The sequence below is a fragment of the Podarcis muralis genome, chromosome 15 (assembly GCF_964188315.1).
Source record: "Podarcis muralis chromosome 15, rPodMur119.hap1.1, whole genome shotgun sequence".
NCBI classification, from domain to species: Eukaryota; Metazoa; Chordata; class Lepidosauria; order Squamata; family Lacertidae; genus Podarcis; species Podarcis muralis.
Genome location: NC_135669.1, coordinates 12,760,986 through 12,783,885, shown reverse-complemented (window position 1 = coordinate 12,783,885; position 22,900 = coordinate 12,760,986). Strand labels below are relative to the sequence as shown.

At 43.7% G+C, this 22,900-nt stretch overlaps 1 protein-coding gene and 1 long non-coding RNA gene across 3 annotated transcripts in view; both read left to right on the top strand.

Moving 5' to 3' along the window:
- The window catches only part of LOC144325656 (uncharacterized), a 30,268-nt gene extending 20,942 nt beyond the window's left edge, over positions 1–9,326 (top strand). Inside the window, exons 5-6 of one of the 2 annotated variants that reach the window (XR_013390863.1) lie at positions 4,364–4,505; positions 7,022–9,326. This is a non-coding gene — a long non-coding RNA (uncharacterized LOC144325656). Of the gene's footprint in view, positions 1–4,363; positions 4,868–7,021 lie in introns of those variants that run through there. The other variant, XR_013390862.1, reaches the window with a different exon arrangement.
- ROBO3 (roundabout guidance receptor 3) overlaps positions 1–22,900 on the top strand; it is a 417,871-nt gene that overhangs the window by 63,081 nt on the left and 331,890 nt on the right. The gene's annotated exons all lie outside the window — the stretch shown is intronic.

Below are 22,900 nucleotides of genomic sequence, written 5' to 3'. Positions count from 1 at the left end.
CTGCATATAATAGAAGAAATACAGGGTATAAAAGTAATAAATAAATATTAGCAGAATAATGTGTCTTACAGCTAAGAATTTTGCAGAAATGTAAAGGCCCAATGTAACCTTAGATAACTTCCCAGCTTCAAAAGGGGAAATGACATGCTGTTGATCCTAAAGGCTGCTTTTTCTTAGTACAAGAAGTGGTGTGTAGTTGTTTTTAATGCCTGCCTGCTACACATCCCAAGAGAAACTCCAGCTTAGCTTTTGGGTGACATGTTTTCCTTTGTTATCTCACATCAGTCCTGACACTGAAATTAGTCCGCTAATGCAGCCATCATGGTGCAACAAGATAAAGGGTCAAAAGATGCAGACATTTCTTATCACCCACTAGGTGGATAGATGTGAGCTGGTCAATAAGTGCTTAGTAATGTGTTCACGTTGTATGGAGCTTTTGAACTAATAGATATGTCAGCATAGTCCAAGAAGCTGATGTTTGTACATTTGGGATTGGCGTTGACATTCCACTTCTTCCAGTCTTGCTCTTCTGAATGTAATAAGCAGAACAATTGCTTCTCTGATCAATCATCTTGTTCCAAGTTGCTTTCTCTCCACCCCCCCAAACCTTCCCTACGCTTTCTTTCATCAAGGGGTGCCTGATAAACACCATGTTTCACTAAATGAAAGGATAAGTGATGAGGCAGGCTAACAACTATCTATTCTGAGACTTCTTATTGAGAGAGACATGAAATTAAGGCATGAACATCATTGATGATAAGTCTACTTGGTTTTTGTAGTTCCCAGAGCATGAAATTATTGGGGATTTCCTGGTGCATCTTCCTTACTTCATGCCTTTCAGATTCTATAATATGCTGGATAATGCAGGCAAAACTAGACTGCATGCAGTTAATTGAAATACACAAAGCAGAGTGAGTTCCTATCTCATCAGTAAGGTGCAGTGTACTGAAATCTGAATTGTGCCGATCACTTGAGTCACTGTGTCTGTTTTCCAAAAATGACTGAACAGTTGCATCATCTATACAGCAGTTGTGTTTGCCATGATAAATCCCCGAAGTGGGAAAGAATGGTACATGTCTCAAAACACTTTGGGTTCTGTTATTGGCAGCCTTGAGCCTTTCCGTTATACTGGAAAGGTTGGGGAGCTAACCCATTAGGCAAGGTGCAATCTATAGCAAAGTTTGCTTAAAGCAGCAGGGGAGCTGTCCAGCTCAGCAATCCATGCCAGAGCAGAAGCATCAGCTGAGGTGAAGGGCATGAAACCTTTTTGGCTCTGTCAGCCAGATCCTAGCCCATAGGCCAAACTTGACATCACAGTGCCATTGGGCAATTGGGCACTTTCAAAGAGGGGCTTTCAAGTGGGTGCTTACAAAAGGCTTGTAAAGAGCACCCGAGGCTTCCATTTTTGCACCCTATTAGTTGCCTATAACCTAGACAATTAATTAACTAGACATATAAGTTGCAAACAGTATTTCAAGACTTGTCAGCATTGCCTGTGCAGCTTTGGTGACAGTTCAGAAAATCCAGTTAGTACAAAAATGTAGTAGCTGGACTGCAATGTGGGACTACACACCCAGTCCACCTCTTGCTCATATTAAAAGAGCCTCAGTGGCTGCTGATCTATTTCCAGGTCTGATATAAAGGTGCTAGCGCTAACCTATAAAGACCTAACTGGACCCAGGTATCTCAAGGGATACCTGCTGCTCTATCAACATTCCCACGTACAGAGGTCATCTGCTGGTGGCATTCTCTAATGACACTGCTATCAGAAGAGAGCTCACTGGAAGGACAGATCCTGAAGCTGAGGCTCCAATACTTTGGCCACCTCATGAGAAGAGAAGACTCCCTGGAAAAGACCCTGATGTTGGGAAAGAGAAGGAGAAGGGGACGACAGAGGACGAGATGGTTGGACAGTGTTCTCGAAGCTACCAGCATGAGTTTGACCAAACTGAGGGAGGCAGTGGAAGACAGGAGTGCCTGGCGTGCTCTGGTCCATGGAGTCACGAAGAGTCGGACACGACTAAACGACTAAACAACAACAAATCAGAAGAGAGGCAGGTAGTGGTCAGAAGGCGTCTGCTGTGGTTCCCCCATTGTGGAGCTCTCTCCCCAAGGAGACTCAACTGGTGCAGGACAGACAAAAAAAAGGTACTTCTGCACACAATGCATAGTTCATTATGGAATTTGCTCCTACAGCAGGCAGTGATGACCACCAACTTGGATTGTTTTAAATGAGGATTGGACAAATTCATGGTGAATAAAGCTATCAGTGGTTTATTAACCATTATACCTCCACTGTTGGAGGCCGTACATATGCCTCTGAATACTAGTTGCTGAGAATTGTGACTGGGATGAGTACTATTAGGTACTGCTTGTGTGCTTCCCATAGACATTTGGCTTGTCACTGTGAGAACAAGATGCCGGACTAGATAGGTCACTGCCCTGATCCAAAAGGCTCTTGCTTTTTTATTGTCCAGGCACTAGGGTAAGACCCTTTCGTTCACCTAAGGTTTTTAGATGATGCTAGTTGGTTTTTAAAAACTATAGTTTGGACAGGATAGGTCCATTGTTAATTATATTTTTATGTGATTGTACATTACACTTAATTCAATTTATATAGGGTGATATATCCATTAAAAATAGATTTTAAAAAATGTTGGGGAGTTCACATATACTAACTGTTGCACCCATTCATAAGAAAGGCTTGTTTAAAGTAGCATATTAGCATTAATGCATTTCCCACTGTCATAAAAGGCAGAAATACATTGTTAATTTCCACCCTTATTTTAATTTGAAACTGATGAAGAAAGGGATCTGTGCAGCCTGGAATCCTGCTAGTTCAAAGGGATTAATTAAAATAAATGCTTATTTCATCTCCCTTGTAATTTATTTAACAAGGCTCTATAATGTAGGTAAAACAACCATAGTAGCCACCCTGAGAGATAAAGGTATCTCAAAGTATGAGGGATGAGTTTCAGTCTTAGACATTATTGTTTATGGATTCTGCAACGGAAGTGAATTTGCTCTGAAAGCAGCAGTTGAACCCACACAGATGTTAAGAAAAATCTGATACTGACAAACTGTTAGTTGATCTTTAATTAGTTGCCAGGTTTGGAAACTGGAGAGAAACCTTACAAACATGGCTCATTGTAGGCAAGTAAGTGTGTCCTTTATGAGTTTGCAAATTGCTTAATATAGAAGCAGAGCTCTTTGATAAAATAAGCAATGGGCAGATTTTCTTGCTCAGAATTTGCACATACAAGAGACACTTTGAAGTACTCAGGTGGACCTGTTTACCTGAAAGGACTACACTCTTTCAAAAGAGACACTTTGTGTTGATGTAGATGTTGATGCAGCATGCTGGCACCAGGTTGGCGAAGGCCACTCCAGATGATGTCCCCAAAGCTACTCTCTGCTTTGAAAGTTCAGGGTCCTGGGCAGTGATTCTGGTAAAGCTCTGAACTTCTACTTTCAGAGGCTTGGAATGATCAGAAAACAGTGCTAACTCTAATGAATAAAAGCAGCATGAAAGGCTTTTAATTTTGCTTGGGCCAAAAATTCTGAACCCCAAGAAAGTTTCTTTGGCAAAACATTGTTGCTAGTTCACAAATATACCTGTTTCTATAGGATCTTACATTTAAACTTAAGAAAGCCTTCACAGTTCTAAAGACAAAGGTTCCAATTTTGTTCAGGCCTTCTAGCTTTGGAAAAAGCATCTACACTTTTAAATATTTATTCACAATTTACCCTGACAGCCAGAAATGTGATTTTTAAAGCCAGCAACTCAACTGAATACAACTCTTGAGTTCCTATGTGTGTATGGAACATACTAACACTCAATTCATGCTATCAAATCATAGTGTTGTGGAACTATTCACACAAACTATCTCTTCACAGGAAAATAAAAGTTGTGGTTTTTTTTTAAAGCATCCCTTACTATATTAGAATTATGAAAAAGATCCTAGATTGCATTGTGTGATTTGTGATCTAGATTTTTTAATCCTAGGCATTTTTCCTACAATATGCTTTGCAGCATGTACACATGAATAATTTTCATCCCTGCCCGTTCCTCTCTTTATTAGTAATCCCACTGAGCCCTCTTTGTCCCTCTTCATTCTACATTTCCACCCCCCACTGTCTTGCTCTTTTCAAATGTAATCATTAATATCAGAAAATTAACTGATTCAAATGAGCGCAATTGTCTGTGCTTTGAATATTCCCAGGGTTGCATCCAGGGGTGGCACTCACACATCTCATTTGCATCTCAGAGAAATGGGCTCATCCGGTTAAATGTTATGTTAAATGCACCACCTTCTGATATGTGTGAAGCAATGTATTAATAAACTGGGTAATTGTCAATTAGACATTCTAGAGGCATTTCGTTCACAATGGAGAGAACTGCAAATTTTCTTCTGGTGGAAGCCAGCACAGATCTGAAGTCCAAGAAGCTGCCCCCATTTTAACAGTGTGGCTGACAACACTATCCTATACACATCTACTCAGAAGTAAGTCACTTGAGTTCCATTCGGTGTACTCCTAAGACAGTGAATATAGGATTAGAACCTTAGTGGACAGAGTAGTCAAACCTCTGTTCAACAATGCTATCGAACCTCTGTTCAACAATGCAGGTGATAAGTCCCTAACTCTCACCCTAACTCAACTCGGAGAGATGCAAAGAAGCAGGGATATCATGTATGCCATTTACAGCTCCTTGTAGGATGGAAGAGATCAAAGTGTAATAAGTAGTATTGGCAGATACTTTGACTAATTCCTGTTCTGCTCAGAAAAGCCCCAGATTTTTTGTTTTTGTTTCCAACCTTGTGAATGCTGTGGACTTTCATCTAAATTTGCAAAAAAAAGAAAGAAAGAAAGAAAGAAAGAAAGAAAGAAAGAAAGAAAGAAAAAGAATTTGAGGATTGAAAATATACATCAGGGAACACCTTGAATTAAATATACATTTAGAAATCTTCACAGACCTATGTAGTATCTATTTACTTGCAGCTATAATAGCCAAAGGGACGCGGGTGGCGCTGTGGGTAAAAGCCTCAGCGCCTAGGGCTTGCCGATCGATAGGTCGGCGGTTCGAATCCCCACGGCGGGGTGCGCTCCCGCTGCTCGGTCCCAGCGCCTGCCAACCTAGCAGTTCGAAAGCACTCCCAGGTGCAAGTAGATAAATAGGGACCGCTTACTAGCGGGAAGGTAAACGGCGTTTCCGTGTGCGGCTCTGGCTTGCCAGAGCAGCAATGTCACGCTGGCCACGTGACCCGGAAGTGTCTCCGGACAGCGCTGGCCCCCGGCCTCTTGAGTGAGATGGGCGCACAACCCTAGAGTCTGTCAAGACTGGCCCGTACGGGCAGGGGTACCTTTACCTTTACCTTTATAATAGCCAATGGCATGTTAGCATGCTGCCTATAGTGCATATGCATTATAGACTGAGCCCCTGTCCAACACAGTTGAGTGTACTTTGACCCATTGAATTCAAGTACAGTTGATTCTGCATTGGATTGTATTCAGGATGTCTACTCATGGCCTGCTCTCTGAATGTCAGTGCTGAGCCATAGCCATTGAGTGTGTGCTTATGTCTAAGTGTCAGAGCCTGAGAATAAGTGGTCTGAATTGGTCAGGGCTATTGTTCTCCGTGCAAAATCTGAGAGTGAACAGGAAGCCTTTGTTGAGCAGAGGCTAACCAATGGTCAGCCTTGGTGTGCAGAGTCATTCTGGTACCTGGTGTGCTACAGGGCCTTCCCTATGGGTCACCAGATGAGGGAGCTGGGCACAGAGCTGTGGCTTCCATAGCGGCTTCTGACAGCCCTAAAAAAGGAGAGGTGGCATGCATTTTGTAACAAATGGGGGACGAGGGCTTGCCTTTAACTGGTCTTAGCAACTGGCTCCTCTTTGTGGGATGTAACATCACTGAAGCAGTCAAATGCAACATTTCCTGTTTGCCCAGAGTGGACACACTGGGGAATGTTGCTCCAGCCAGGAGGAATTCCTGTCACACCTGGTCTGGAGCATTCTCCCCCTGCGTGTAACCAGGTAGATGGGTGTGACCCTGGCAGACTGTACAAAAGGGCCAGTCATGCAGCCCTCTCTCTCTCTTGATCCCTTCTCTCTATTTTGCCTTTTGCTGTCTGCTGGCTCTCAACCAGCAGCACATGGGCTCATCCCTCACAGAGGATGAACCCACACTTTTCTCTGTAACTACAAGCTAAAGCCTGCCTTCAGGACCATACTGTGAACTGAATGTACCGTATTTTTTGCCCTATAGGATGCACTTTTTCCCCTCCAAAAATGAAGGGGAAATGTGTGTGCGTCCTATGGGGCGAATGCAGGCTTTCGCTGAGGCCTGGAGAGCGAGAGGCATCGGTGCACACCGACCCCTCCGGAGGACGCCCCGTGCTTCAGGAAGGTGTCCGTAAGCCTCACGTGCCCGGCAGGAGGTCCCGCCGGGCGCGCGAGGCTTGGGGCGGCAGCCTGAAGCACGAGGCGCGCTGCGGAGCACGGCCTGTGCTTCGGGCAGATGTCCGCAAGCCTTGCACGCCCGGTGGTAGGTCCCGCCGGGCTCGCAAGGCTTGCAGGCAGTAGCCTGTTCTGGGGTCGGGGGAAGCTCGGGCTTCCCCCGTGCCAGCCCCGCACCTGGGGGGGAAAAAATAAATTCCCCCCCTTTATTTCCCCCCCAAAAAACTAGGTGCACCTTATGGGGCGGTACGTCCTATGGGGCGAAAAATACGGTAAGTAAACCTTATCATTACTTTTAGAAGAAGACTATTGTGTCGTTATTGTTTTTAAGAGGGAACTAAAGGGGATTTACCAGGACCAAGCCAATCTGGACAAGCCAGACTGAATTGCTTAACTCAAATGATTCTCATGAATCCATCACCTAGCTTCCTGCAGTGCACAAAGGAATGTGCTCTGCTACTAGCTCACTAACTTGAGCGAGGGATGATAATATTTAATCAATATATCCTCTCCTACTATCCTCAACATTCCCACACTCTTGATCACTGGTTTATTTTTACAGAGTACACAGAATGTTTCGTTATCCCAAAGCATTCTTGAGGGTGAGTGGGGAATGTCAGCCTCTACAAAAAAACATACCATCCCAATCATCACCCAGAATGCCCTGGAAAGATGCAATGACCAAGACATTTGGGGAAGATAAAATGGTGACTGTGAGGAAGCAGCAGTCAAAAGGATCTCTGGTGCCACAATCAGCAGCAAAAAACAAAACCCATGAATATGGATAACAAATAAATGAATGAAGTTTATTAAATGTTACTCTTTTCCAATGCAGAGTGGTTCTTCCTTCAACAAAAATCTAACATTTCTGCTGCTAGAATTGGCCAGAGCTGTCAATTGGCCAATGCTATTTCTTGAAAGGTAAATTAGTCTTGCTCTGCTGACCAGAGAGCTTTTGCCACATAGATCTCTGTGTGACAAGCAAAGGTTTAGTGACAGAGCTTTTAGGTGAGAGAGATCAATGAAAATGGCTTTTTGCCAGCCTCTTGAGTCTATTCCCTTGGGAACACATTCCAAAGATTGCGTTTGATGACATGAGCTCTGGTGAGCAAAAACTTATGCCACAATATATTTGTTAGTGTTTCAGGTGGCATGGGACTCTGTGTTGTTTTTGCTGCAAAGGTTAGACTCCCACACAATGTGTTAGCAGGCCTCCTCTGTAGACACGTATGTCACATACACACATTCTAGGAGCCTCATGAAGTAAGGGCTTTAGACAGCGGCAAAGGTCATCTCAGCATATTTACCCAGTGACTTACACTCACACAGGTCTTGAGATGGGGAAGCCTATTGCACAGACACAGAATCAAAACACACACATTTAACATTTCAGTAACACAGCAAATTATGCATATCTATTATGGTAGTGGAGATCACTCAGCAACAATAAATATGCATCTATTTGGTTTGGGAGAATTAGCTAATTAATTGTAACTATGACAAAACCAACACTCTCACGCCATACATGCAAGAAGAAGCAATCACACGAGGCACAAGGGGAGGAGGAGTGAGTTTAGTGCTGCTTAGGAAGGCACATTAGTCTGCTCTTTTTATTTCAGCTCACTTTGCAGGCCAGGTGTTGGTCAAGCACAGCTGGGGAGGGAGAACTAGAGGGTGACTTCTAAAACACAAGGAGGTAGGAAGCTACAAACAGATTTAAATACACAGTCATATACACACTCTTCCAGAACCACACTCATGACCACGTTGGCCAACTCAGTAAAGGATGCTGCTGAGCAGCAGAGTGGTTAGTATACCAACCTGTCTCTATGTCTCAACACCAGGTGCAGGCCCTCCAAGGCAGAGAGGTCTCCTAATAAGGGAGATAGAATGTCTGTGAACTATGGCAATCACACACACACACCACAGCCCATTAGTCTGTGTTGATTCTGTGCCAAGGATCTCTTCTGACACCAGTGTTGCATGCCACCCCAATCTCCAAGTGGTGCAAAATTCCAGTGGTTCCATGTGCTTACCCAGGGTTTGTGTTTGTTTTTGGAAATGAGGCACATTAGAGACTATGAGGCACAGTGGAGACAGTGGTGTCTTTATGATATATGGTTTATTTACACATGTATATAACCTAAGCCTACGATGGAGGGGCTCACAGCATTAACACCCCAAGAGGGTCTTGTTTCTCCCATAGCCTCAGCCTTGGATTGAAACAGAAATCGAACATGGCTATCAAATGTTGTTCTGACTCTCCAGCTTGCTGCTTTTCTTCTGGGTCACAGCACGGCAACTCAGCTCTGACTCTGGCATCGGCTTTCTAACTAACTGTGAACTGGGGAGGAGCCCCACCCATTTGCCATCTCACACAGAGCCACCTTTCCTTTGTTTCCCTTAATGGCCCATCCCCTAGGTTACCTAGTCAGACATAGCTGGTTCAGGTCAACACTATCTAGGACCCCCTCATAAGTTTCAGTGATGTTTGCCTGGTCAGTTTCCTCATCCATGATTAAATGACAGATGAGTATAGACCTGTTGTGAACTATCCTGGTATTACACAACTGTACTACCAGACTGAAGAAGAAGAAGAAGAGTTTGGATTTGATATCCCGCCTTTCACTCCCTTTAAGGAGTCTCTTTTTGTTCCAAAAGCCCCATCTCTTATATGGAGTAATTATGCATTCAACACATTTTTCTGAATTCATCAAGCTTACCTCCTGGGGCCAACAGAAGCTGTATTTATATAGAAGTGTATTTCTATGTAGGTAAATGGTAACACCCTCTCCCTGCATGCTATGGTCCCATTTCTGATCTGTCCTCACACACCTGCTATTTATCAGTATTTGTACCGATGGAGAGTTCGCTTTAAAATAAATTAAAATTCAGAGTTGTAAAAACATATGTAGTTTGGTCCTTAGAGTCCCAAAACTTCCTAAATGCTCTCTAAACCTGTTTGTCTTCTGTGCACTCTTCATTTTCTTTTGCTGCAATAGACTCACACAACTACCCCTCTGGAAAGTGTAACAAAACTTTTAATGCTGTCCTTATTCCACAGCATCGGCTCACTGTGTTAGTTTGCGGTTGCAAAAGCAACAAGTCCTGTGGCACATTTAAAGACTGCAAAATTTATTGTAGCACAACCTTGGGGGGTCTGGGCCCATGAAAGCTTACACCACAATAAATTTGTTAGTCTTTAAGGCATCGCAAAACCCTTTCTCTTCCTTGATGGTTCTTCCTAAGCCAATGAATCTCCTGAGATCCTTCTGGTATTTTTACGGGTCAGAACATTTTTTGTTGGAAAAGTTTTACAAGGCTTTGAGGAGGGAGGATTTACACAGACTAGAAATGTTGTCAGGCTGAGCTTGTGTTTCTGCCGTAGAAGAGAATTGCCTCCTGGAACTAAAGAAGCCCAGGATCTTGGAACAGAATGGGGAGTGGAAAGACACAGATGAAATGGAGGACTCCTGATTTCATCTCCCTGCTTCTCTTTTCACAAATCATTTAACCTTATTTCAATTTTTCCCCTGACACCAAAAAGTGCAAGTGCAGGAGACTAATTATAAGCTGCTGTGTTCCCTCCCGCCTCCCAGCCCACCCCGTTCAATAGCGACTCCTTATCTCCTGCCATTCTCTGAATGGTGGGGTCTGGCTCCCATCAGAGGATCTGCTGCAAGGAGATACACTATCTCCCCTTATTATCGCAAATTGCAGAGCTCTGCAAAGTCTAATAACACTTGATGACTAATCAGATCTCACTGAAAGTCCATTGGCTTTTGCTCACACCATGAAGGTTGAGCACTGCTGATCCAGTTAGTTATTCAATGAAATGCAAATTCAGTTCCTTTCCTGGTCACTGCACTGATCTCTAGCTTGACCAACATGGGTCATGTGAGCCCCTTCCTCCTTGGCCGCGTTTTTCTGCCTAAGTTTCCCAAGCAAGTCTCATTAATATAGATTGTACCACTCTCCCTCTTGACATTCATTTGTCATGCCTTTTTATCTCTGTTGTACTCTCTGACAGTTTTCTCTCTGTCCCCTCCTGGTGTGTGTGAGTTAGAATGTTAATCTCTGCCAGGCCATCTCTCCCTCCTCGTGTGCACCCCTCTTTCCTTTCTAACCTCAGCAGTTGCCTTGCTCTGGGGAGTCACAAAATGAGGAGGAGGGAGGAGAAACTCAGCTGGGAAAGGCTGGTAACATTGCAGCAAACCACATGTGCCCCGAATGGTTTGTGGATGGATGGTCATGTATATATGCCATTCACAGGCAGCCAAAGCAGTCCATAGAGAAAAAGAAAGGGATGATGGAACCACGTGGGCTTACAGCCCTGTAAAGTTGGGATTGGGTGCCATTTAATTCAACCCAATGGTTGCTAGTGGCTTGAATTAATTAATTTTTATAATGAATGATTTTAGAATGTTGTTTATGTTGTACTTTTGTACTGTTTTATTGTTGTTAGCCGCCCTGAGCCCGGCTTCGGCTGGGGAGGGCGGGATATAAATAAAATTTATTATTTATTATTATCTCCCTGACAGCTGTGCAGTCAGGCCCTCATCCCTTATCAGCAGCATACTCAGTCGCTAACATATGTAGTTTCTGTGTTGGAAGGATCCTTAGGGACCACTGCACAAGCATAATACTGTCTACGATACTGGCTTCAAGTCTCCATTCCTCTCTCTCACACACATCTAGTCTCTTCCCTTTTCCTTCCTTGGAGACTGGAGAGATAAGATATGTTGTTCTTCTGCTCTTAGTGCAGTGGAAGCTACCCAATATGTAGACAAACCTATAGCCCACTTAGTATAGATAAAGACGACCAATACTCATTGGCTATGGCTGTCTAGGGTTTCAGAAATGAGTCTTTCCTAGCCCTGAATGACTGAGGCTGCATGTACGCTATACATTCATACCTCATGTTACGTCCGCTTCATGTTACATTCTTTCAGGTTACGTCCCGCAGTGACCCGGAAGTACCGGAAAGGGTTACTTCCGGGTTTCGCCGCTCGCGCATGTGCAGACGTGCAAAATGACATCACGCGCATGCGTAGAAGTAGTGAATTGCAACCCGCGCATGCGCAGACGCACCACTGCGGGTTGCATTCTTTTCATGTTGCGAACAGGCCTCCAGAATGGATCCCGTTCACAACCAGAGGTACCACTGTAACTTTAAATCATATTTGAAGCACATTTCTCCTCTCAAAGAATTCCGAGCACTGTTTTTAACCCTTCTACAGAGTTACAGGTCACAGCAAACCTTTTGTGGGCTCAGGGCCACAAACAGGTGCACCAGTTGTTGGCAGATGTGGTCAAACATTGAGCCCCAAAGGCCACGGAATGCAAGAAGCATAGTCTGTGACATATCTCTGCTAAGCACAAGTGTATATAAGACAAACGTAGCAGCTATTCACGTCAGTCAATAATGCAACATTCTTCTTTGCTATGCTAATTTAACACCTGTAGCGGACAAGAAAACTTTCATGTCAATTGAGTCCTAAACAAATACAATCAAACTTAATTATACATTCCAGTACAACACTGCTGTGTAAGCAAAGCTGGAGGAGGTGACTCTTGGGGAAGGTGAATTATAGCTCCGTGCATTATATGCCACCATCAGCTCAAATTCAGACTAGGACAGCTTTTGTCAACCTTGTGTCCTCCAGATGTTGATGGACTACAATTCCCATCAGTGGCTGATGGGAGCTATAGTACAACACATCTGGAGGGCATCAGGTTGGCGAATGTTGGACTAGAAATATAATGTCTGTGGTTGCTGGATGAGTTTCTGAATGGGCTTGCCCTTCTCCAGAGCCTAGGCTGACTATCTTCCTTCTGTAAACGAATGTAGAGGCACATCTAAAAAAATTATAAGCAATAGCAGGCAGTGGGGTGGTGTCATGAACTGGCAGGACAACAGGGAGAAGGAAGTGGATCCTGGCGAGGGGTGCAGTTGTGTCTAGGACCTACCAGGGTAAGTCAGGGATGGGGAAGGAGAGGTTAGGGTTGTGGAAAGTACATACAGGATGACAGAGGATGGTGAGGGGTTGGGGGTCAGTGTGCAAGGACCAGAAGTACAGGTCTCATCACCAGGGCCAGAGAGGCCCCATCTCCATGAACAAGGCAGGCTCTGAAGCATAGGGATCAAGTGAGCAGGGCACTCCAGGAAGCTGAGGCAGGCAAGGGCCCCCAACCCAGCTCCCTAGCTGCCCAGGTGGGGCTCACTAGCTCTGGGAGGAGATGTGTGATTCTTCTGCTGGAGTAGGCTCAGAACAGGTGAGGGTCACATGTCTCAACAAGCCCAGATGCTGCAATCAACATGCAATGTATAAAAGGGAAACACAGCTGAGGTGCTGTGTCTGCTCAACTGCCCATGTTGATAGACCTCAGCTTGGATGCTCTGGGACTTCTCTGGGTCTGTGCTTCAGGTTTGACTCCGGACTGTGTTTCCTGACTGCTGGACTTTGAACTTGACATACTGTATACACCAGCGGGACTTGCTGTCATGTAGGCTGGGGGTTCAAGACAGGTGGCTGCACTCATCTGACCTCTAGTCAGTTGTGTCACTGTTGCTTACTTGGAGGTAAAGGGGAAGAAGTAGAGGTGGCCATGGAGCAAATAAGCTAGTGGAGCTAATCTGGTACTTTGGCTATGCTGACACTGTGCCCCTCCCCCTCTACCTCCCAGTAAGAAGCAGCAATGTAACTGACCAGAGGTGAGTTAAGTGCTGCTACTCCACCATTGTGTTCACTGCTGATAATTAATATTAATGTTTGGTTTTCAATAATTTTACAGTATAAAAATAAAAGAATCAGTAGCTGATCATCACAACATCTCTAAAGTGGGCCTCACTTTCATTCCCATTCTATATGGATGCAAGACTAAGTCAGAAACAAAGTGACAGTGACTTTTCCCACAGCTATCTGTGTTTTCATATTGGATTACAGCAGATGTCTGAGTCCATGTTCATGCCAAATCACTTATTTACTGGATTAACTACTTTCTGCTATTAAAGTTTCTCTACGGAATGACTTTTTGTGGACTCTCTACTTTGCAGTGGGCTTTTTGCCATAGCTTGATTTACTCTCTAAAAAGAGCTTTAACTCCTAGATGCTTTGTGAAGAAATAAGGAGCACCTTGTGAGTCAGAAAAACGGGGATGTATTCATTAGGTACTGTAACACAGATTAATCTCAGGCTGAAATGTACTTGGAAGTCCAACTATGTTCAGTGTGGCTTATACACAGAATAATAACTTCAGAGAATGATCATCTGAACTTTTTAAAAGCCATCTGCAATTAGAATAAATAAGAGTTGCACAGAATTTGCATGGCAATGCTCCCTAAAATCCATTTCTTTGGCATTATCAGTGCCTGAGGTTAAGAAAGCTAAGCCCATTTGTGGTGTTATAGAAGGTGGGAAATGTCACATTTATGGTGGAGGCTGGTCCATTAGGGCAAGTGGGACCAGTCTGCCTTCAGCCAGACCCGATCTGTCTGACTTATTACTTACAAGTTCAGGGGGATAGCATTGGCTGTCAGCTTCCTCTTTTTTAGTCTCTTTTGCCCGTGTAGAACACAGAAGGGAAGATGAAGAGGACCATGCTAGAATTGGTTGACTGCCTGTCATTGGCCACCTCCTATTGGGTTTCCTGCCTTCTCCCCTACCAGGCAGCAGTCAAGGGTTATAAGCATGTTAGCTCCACCAGCCCCCTGCCCTGTTGCTCTCTGCAAGTTGATGGGTGACTGAGATTAGGAGTGGGATCCTGTACTCGTGGGGGTTCCCCATGCAATTTTGGATTATCAGGGTGTTTCATTCTACATGAGTGGAAGCAGGCTTCCTTCTTCAGATAGTTGCTCTTCACCTCATGGATAGAGATTCAGGTGGGGCAGAGCCAGCTCACTCTCTGCTTCCCCCTGCCACATTGCTTGTGAAATTTCCCTCTTTATACAACACCTGAATAGCCTATTCAGTCAGTCAGTGATTTGCTCTTCTATTTAAAAGAAGTATACGTTGTTCAGTACTGAACAGGCTTCAGGAACTGCCATCTTTCCTAGCAGATATTCTCTGCATTTAGTGCATACAGTCAGCAGATTCTTGTGATTCCTGGTAAAGTGAATAGCTTTTGAAAACTGATAGGCTGTAATCTAGCTATACTGAAGCACTCCCACGAGCTCGGCTGAATGTAGCCAAAGTCCCTGGGAAAATGATATGATTTTGTGCATTAGCTCCTTGCCCAGAATTCTTTAGCCTAAACCCACCATTTAATATTACATCTAAATGGAAGATGTTGGGGCTTTCTTGACTGTCAAAATATTAAAGTTTCCAGAATTCTTTAGCAGGTTGCCTATGTATGGAAATCCCAACATTTTTTTCTTTTTGTCAATACAACATTTTATTGGTTTTTTCCGTATTACATCACAATATACGGTAAATAAACCAAAGCCATCACCACCCCCTCCCCACCCCCATATATCCATCAATCAAACCTAATATTCTTTTGCCCCTCCCCCTGCTTCCCTCCACCCCCACTTGATTTCCTCTACCTTCTGAGATTTCATTTATCTTTGGATTTTACAATCTTCTCAAATCTTCTATATATTCTTATTTCCTTACTAATTTACCTTCCCTCAGATATTTTACATTTTAATCTAGGCATATTAGCATATCATTTTTTGAGCAATATTTTACCATATATTCATCAAAACATTCCCACTCCTTTTTTAATTTTTGATTCGATTGGTTTCTTATAATACAGTAGCTGTTAGTTTTGCCAGAGTTAAGTATTCATTTAGTTTACAAATCCATTCCTCCCTTAAGGGTAGAGTTTGTGACTTCCACTTAGCAGTAATCACTACTCTAGCTGCTGCACTTGCATATAAGAAGATTCTCTCTCTCTCTCTCCCCCCCCCCCCAATATCTCTTCCCCTATCAATCCAAGGAGATATATCTCTGGTTTTTTTATTATTGATATTTTCAAAATCTTCTTTAATTCTTCATGTATTACATTACTGTCCAAAAGGAAATCCCAACATTTCTGATGGTGAGAGCTGTTCAGCAGTGGAATGAACTACTTCAGAAGGTGGTGGACTCTCTCTCCTTCATAGGAGGTTGGATGGTCATCTGTCAGGGAATCTTTAGCTGTGATTCCTGCATTGCAGGGAGTTGGACTAGGTGACCCTTGGAGTCTCTTCCAGCTGTACAATTCTGATTCTTTGTTGTGTGCCTCTTGTTTGGTGACACCCCATTCCTGGTTCAGTCTGGGCCTTGGCAGTTTCACAGTCACTGAAACAGAATAGCATGAAGCCATCTTGAAGCACAGAGATATACTTGCTGCTGTGCTGTGAACCGAATGCAATGCATATATTAGGGATGAGCGAATCAGTCCATTTCCATGTTGCTTTTGTGTATGTGCTATCCTGTTCTTCCTCCTTTATCTACTTTTTTTAAAAATTCCCCTGAGCATTTGCATTTAAATGCACATTTTAAATGTATTTACTTGCACAATATACATTTTAAAGGGACTGTGCATTTTTAAAGTACAGCAAAAGCCAGTGGGGAGACTGTAAATGCATGTTCAGCTGCTTTCATGGAACCACAAACTCTGGAGCCATTCACTGTTGCGGTGGTACTCTACCAGAGGGCTGTTGACACTGGGTGATGCTCAGAAATGGACCCTTTCTAAGAGGCTGTCCTCTAAGCTTCCTAATTAACACAGAATGACAATTCCAAAAGCCAAATCCAAAACGTATAGACAAGAAGGGTCCCTTGAGTTGTGTGCTTGCCTGTAGTGTCTGCTGTTTGAACATCTGGAGAATTTCCCCTGCTGCAGAGGGAGAAGCTGGTAGCAGAGAGGCCCCTTGCCTATTTAAGCGGTGCCTCTGACATGCTGGAAATTTCCCTGTGCCCAAAGGTGGAAAGAGACAGGTTCAATCTGCCGTGTGCCATTCAGCAGCTACAGATTAGCGCAAGCAACCCACTTAAAATTCAAGTCCCCCTAAAGAGAGCCTTCTTGGGGCATACTTTGATGGAGCTGGGATGGTAACCACCTGCCCCCTTTCATTCCGTCCTGAGTTGTTCTGGCACATTAAGGAGCTGTCAGGAAGTGATGTTAATGGGCTGAAAGACGTAGGAGTCCTGCAGTCCTGAGATGCCATAGTGGGAGTAATATATATCTGTTATATTCAATGGATAGATGAGATAGATAACCTTTCTAATTTAAGAGCGTAATGCGTAAAGAGCATTGAGGTTAGTATGCACCATTTGCATTATGTTTCTTTAGCCTATATAGTAAGATTAATGGCATGCAGACAGAAACATTTGGCCAGAAGAATAAAGATCAACAGTATCCAGACCTGCCTGCCCCTCAAATGAGCCCATTGCTCTACCTTTTGGCACACAGCTGTGGCTTGTGGGGGATGACGGCAGGTATGATTTGTTAGACCATTCAAAGCACTTCACTCATAATCTCAGTAATCCTTACAACACCCCTGTGAGGTAAGTCAGTCTTGTTTCCATACTGCAGATGGAGAACTGAGGCTGAGAAATGGTGGCTTGCCTACAGAGATCAGTTCAGTGTACTGGATTTTATATAACTAAGTTAGAGTAGACCCACCAAAATTAGTGAACCTAAGTTTGCCATGTCCATTAACTTTGATTAGTCTTTTTTGAGAACTAGCATTGAATGCAACCCATAATGGGCAAGATGATCTTGTAGTTCAATGAGCCCTATTGCCAATGTGTGTAGGTTTATGATTAGCCTTGCTGATGGATTTAGGCTTCAATCCTGTATACACTTACTTGAGAGTAAGCTCACTGGACTCAATGAGACTTGTCTTTGAGTGGATGTGTACAGGATTGAACTGTTGCTCACAGATGTATTAAAATAGGTGAAGTGCATCTCCATCCAATAGAAAGCTGAAAGTTGGAATTGGCATAATCCAGCTGGACAATTTATGCTCCTTTTTCACCTAATGGTCAAATCTAGGAACATTAAGTCTGCAACCCTAAACTCCCTTGAAGCACAGTAGGTCCTATTGAATTCACAAGGGCTAACTTTCAGGTATTTCACTAAGGAATAAGTCCCAAGGAACTCAGTTGGACTTCCATCTTGTAAGTAGACATGTTTATGATTGTATATATGCTGTAATTTATTCTATTTATTTAACAAAATTTGTAGACCACTTAATAAAATAATAATTAATTGGGTTACATAAGGTAGTATGAAATACTTACAAAAAACCGCTGATAAAATCAACAAACTTAAAAAAATGAGTAGGCATGATAAATTAATCAAACTATAAATAAAACTAGCTGACTAGTCTAAACAAAACAAAGGGTTTTTTTGTGAGTGTCACAAACATATTAATAGGCAGGGACTTTCAGATTATAAATACTGCCATACTAAAAAGACACAATTCAGGTTTCAATCTGCATGAAGTGTGGCCTCCAGTAGCAAACAGGATTGCCACTGGTAATCTGGTTGGTCCCTGTGGGAGACAGGACACAAGACTAGATAGGCCTTTGGTCTGACCAGAGGAGCTCTTCTTAAATTCTTGTTTGCCTATGCAATCTTGCTTCCTTTACAAGCATAGAATATTGAACTAGGCTGATGTAAGATTTTTTTAAAAATCATTAATATTCTTTAAACTGTCATTAACCAATTGGATTGTTTTCGGAAAATGTCTTTGTCAGAGAAGCAGTATGTGAATGAGCCCTCTCCAGGGGCAAAACTAGGCTTTATTTCACCTGGGTTAAAGACCCAGTTTGGCGCACGCACACACACCCCCCACGCATTTGCACGTGTGCACACACAGGCTGGGAGCCTCAATGGTGCCCCTCTGGAGGCTTCACCTGGGGCAAGAAAACCAGCTAGCCCCCTGCCCAGCTACGGTTCTGCCCTCTCTCTAACAAGCCATGCCTTTGGGATCTGGGTCACATACAGCAGTTGCTCCACAGAGCATAGGAAGCTGTTGTGTACCCAGTCAATTTGTCCATCCATCCCAGTATTTTCTGCCCTGACTGGCAGCAGCTCTCAAGGGTCCTAGACAGAGTGTCTTCCCCATCACCTGCTATGTGTGGCTTTTAACTGGAAATGCCAGGGATTGAACCTGGGGCTTTCTCACAAGAGTGAGCTCTGCCACTGAGCTGCAGAGCTGTCCACTAATTATCCGTCAACTAAACCACCACCGTTAGTGATTGAGTACAATGCATTCTGGTTCTGGCAGATATCTGGGGATATCAGGTGTGTCACGGCCATGAAATGGTATCAGAGGACATGCACTAATTAGGAGTCACACCTGTGCATGTGTTTGCTCTACCTATGTGTTAAGCAGACGCAAGCTGTTAACACATGAGGGTAGTAAGCTACCAGTTTGTTAACACATGAGCAACGAATCACTCCCCACAATAGCTGACTTGGTGATTAATTGACACAAAGGATCCAAATGTATTCTGATGTGCCAATGCACTAGCCAAGCAGCTTCATATCTGGCTCTCCCCACCTTCCTCTACTCTTGTATCCCCCCCCCCCCAAATATTGAAATATAGAAAGCCTTCACTTTCTGCTCTATTGACAGAACCTCCAAGGTGGCAAGCAACAGTTTCAATAAAAGCACTCAAGATTCAATAATAATTCAATAACCACACCATCACCCACAGCAGCTAATTTAACAATGCAGCAAGGTTATTTCTTTTTTGCATTTAAAGCCCACAGGCTCTGGTGGATTGAGCAGATGAGACCAATAGTGGGTCCAGTGGTCAAGAAGGTAATTACTGTATGTGCTATAGAGGAAAATGAGGTACAGATGGGGCTCATCAACCTGAGAAGGTAGCCCATCAAGGAGAAGGAAAACTGATCCTAAACCTGCCCTGCCTTGCAGCTGTACTCATTCATGAGAAAACCTTTGAGAGCAAACCCCAAGGAAAAATCTACCCTCTGCCTTGCAGTACATCTTCAGGAGAAGAAAAGGCTAAGGAGCAAACCCTACACCAGTCCAGAGTGGAGTCTCCAAGACAGTTGGATGATGTCTTGTATGCCTCATTCTTGCAATCTCTGCAGCCAAGCTAGTGCCAAATGTATTGCTCTGCTTTCCTTTGGAGTACATCAGTGAGGCTGAGAGTGGGGTTTTGTCATCTAGGCATTGCAGGACCTCCATACACGCTGCCCAGGCTTGTGCCCCAGGGAGGTCTCTTCAGTGCTGCTAATGCATCAAAAACAACACAGGAGGTGTCAGTTATGAGTTATCAGTCTCTGCAGCCAAAGCAACACCCTGTGATTGCCCAGCAGTTTGACTTCACCCCAGAGGCTCACTCCATCGTCTCTCGAGGCAGATGGATGTCAACAAAAATATATCCCACCTTTCCTCCATATTTGTTTTCACCCCTTTCCCCATTATATTAGCCTCACAACAACTCTGTAAAGTAGGTTAGGATGAGAAAGAGTGACTGGCCTGAAGTTACCTAATGAGCTGCATGCTGTCTTGGACTATGCTCCCAGTTTCTAGACATTGATCCTTTAATTCAAGGCTGGGGAACCTCCAGCCCAAAATGGTCCTCTAAGCCTCTCTACCTGGCCTTTATACTTCTTCCCAGGCCACACCTCTTACCATGTGCTTTGCACCCTGAGCATCTTTGCCTGGCTAGAATGTGTCCTTGATCTCTGATAATGCCTTTTCCTTGTTTGAATGGAATGCTGCGTGTGTGCATAGAAACTAGCCTATTGTACAAAGGTAACATTTGCATTCATTGCCCTGCCCACTTTAGCCTCTGGCCTCTCCTACCACTGGCATCTGGCCCTCAGAAGGATGCCCAGAAGGGTATGTATGTAGCCCTTGGGCTGAAAAAGCTTCCCTTCCTCTGCTTTAGTTGCTACCTTTGCAACTTGACCTCCGGCCTGCCTTGGACCGTGATACCTGCTGGCTCTGCAACCTGACCTGTGAAACATAGGAAGCTACTTTATAACAAAGTCAGATTGCTTGTCCTTCAAGCCCAGTATTGTCTTGCAGCCATCCTCCTCAGTTTCTAGCAGAGAGAGGTCTTTCCCATCAGTTGCTACCGGATCCTTTTTTTAAAAGGTGGGGGGGGGGGATGCCTGGGTTCATAGCTGAGTTTTTTGGGGGTTTTTTGCAAGTAAAGCTTGTACTGTACCACTCAGCTATAGTTGCTACCCAAGGTATCTAATTCGATTGTACTTTTCACCTCTGGCTGCTCAGGATGGCAACCTCTGAATACTGAAAAGTGACTACAGTGGTACCTCAGGTTAAGAACTTAATTCATTCTGGAGGTCTGTTCTTAACCTAAAGCACCACTTTAGCTACTGTCTTTCAAGATTTGATTTTGATTTTATAATTTTCCTATACCACTTAGCCCCCTCCCCCCAATGCCAAGTAGTACAGTGGTACCTCTGGTTAAGAACTTAATTTGTTCTGGAGGTCCATTCTTAACCTGAAACTGTTCTTAACCTGAGGTACCAGTTTAGCTAATGGGGCCTCCCACAGCCGCTGCGCTGCCGCTGTACGATTTCTGTTCTCATCCTGAAGCAAAGTTCTTAACCCGAGGCAATATTTCTGGGTTAGCGGAGTATGTAATCTGAAGCATATGTAACCTGAAGCATATGTAACCCGAAGTACCACTGTATTTGGGTTTTATTATTCTTATTATTTCTCCTGGGCCCAGATAGTGGCTTGGGGGAGTTAAATAAATTCCTACCCTGCAGAGCTGGGGTGGGGAGCCTGTGGCTCTCCATATGTTTTTGGACTCCAAATCCCATCAGCGCCAGCTACCAAGGCCAATGTTCAGAGATGAAGAGAGTTTTGTTTCAGCTGTCTACAGAGGGCCACAGGTCCCCTATCCCTCATTGCAGAGGATTTTTGGGGTAATTCTTTTTTTCCTGCCCCTCTGAATGAGCATCTTTCCTATTCAGGATCATTCTTCCCATATTTTTAAATTGCACACTACAGGTGTGCCTTGGATCCCAAACGCCTTGCGAGTCGAATGTTTTGGCTCCTGAATGCCGCAAACCCAGAAGTGGGTGTTCAGGTTTGCGAATGTTCTTTGGAACCCAAATGTCCCACGTGGCTTCTGATTGGCTGCAAGAGCTTCCTGCAGCCAACTGGAAGCTGCACCTTGGTTTCCGAACGTTTTGGAAGTCAAACGGACTTCTGGAATGGATTCCATTTGACTTCTGAGGTACAACTATATGAAAAAGTTGTATTAATATTGTGTGTTTTTCCCTCCGCCGCCCAGGTACATTCTCAAAATGAAAATCTGGTTGAATATATTACTTATTATGGTTCTTCTCCTGGAAAAGGTTGAGTAGACAACCAGTTCCCACATGAATTTGACCACACATCACAAAACAAAACCCTAATCATTGGTTGTATCCACAAAGCACCCTAATGAATCCACTTGTGTTTCTGCAGCTGGAGGGTCTGGTCTGGAAGTGGGTGTATAACTGATTCTGTCTGGAAATGTACAGAATGCCCAAGGCAATTCTCCACCACCTCTGCAATCCATAATCCTTCAGGAGATATGTGCCATCATTTCAGGCTTGGTCCTTGGAGGTTGATGTATGTTGATATAGCATTCACCTTCTTCTAATAACCCTTGAATTGGAGGAGTGTAGAGTCCTAATAAAGAATGCCAAACAATTGCTCTCCTGGCTAAGAAGGAATTTGAACAGCATCTTAACAGTGACCTGTTATTGCCATCACTACAAATGAAGTAGATGTTCCTGTGCTTCTGGTAACTAATGTGAAGTGACTATTATGAATGAGTTCAGAGTATTAAATCAGTGGTTGAGAGCCTTTGTATCCAGCATAATTAAATTTGAATTTTGCAGGTTAGTTTCATATTTTGGCTTGAATCACAGGTAAGGAAATGAGCTGATGCAATTCTAGGCTTCTCCCTTCCAGAAACTCTGCAGCCAGAAAGGAATCCATGAGCATTTATGAAATCATTGGGTTGGTAGATATCTCTGAGGTCATCTAGCCAAACCGCTGCTCAGTGCAGCATCCCTAAGACAGAAGGAAATATCAACAAGTGCAATCCTATACCTGTTTATAGGATTTCACTGTTGATGTAGGAGAGGATGCCTTCACCCCAGTATGGCTTTCCTTTATCACATACACAGCCCAACAAGACAACAAGAAGAACCCACCAAGAGCATACAAAACAATCTGGCTAACTTGACCCAACAATTTCCTGCCCCATGCAAACAAATCTCACTGCAGCCACTAAACACAACCAACCTCTCTCACTACCAAGGAAATATAATAAACAGAAAGAGAACCTACCCATACGATGCTGACATAAAACCCCCACATGCACACTAAGTATAAGAATGTAAATTTACCACTTTTCCCCTCCCCTCTTTTTCTTCCCCAACATTATTCTGTATACAATAATGTCTTGCATCATATGTAACTGATATATGGAAAAGA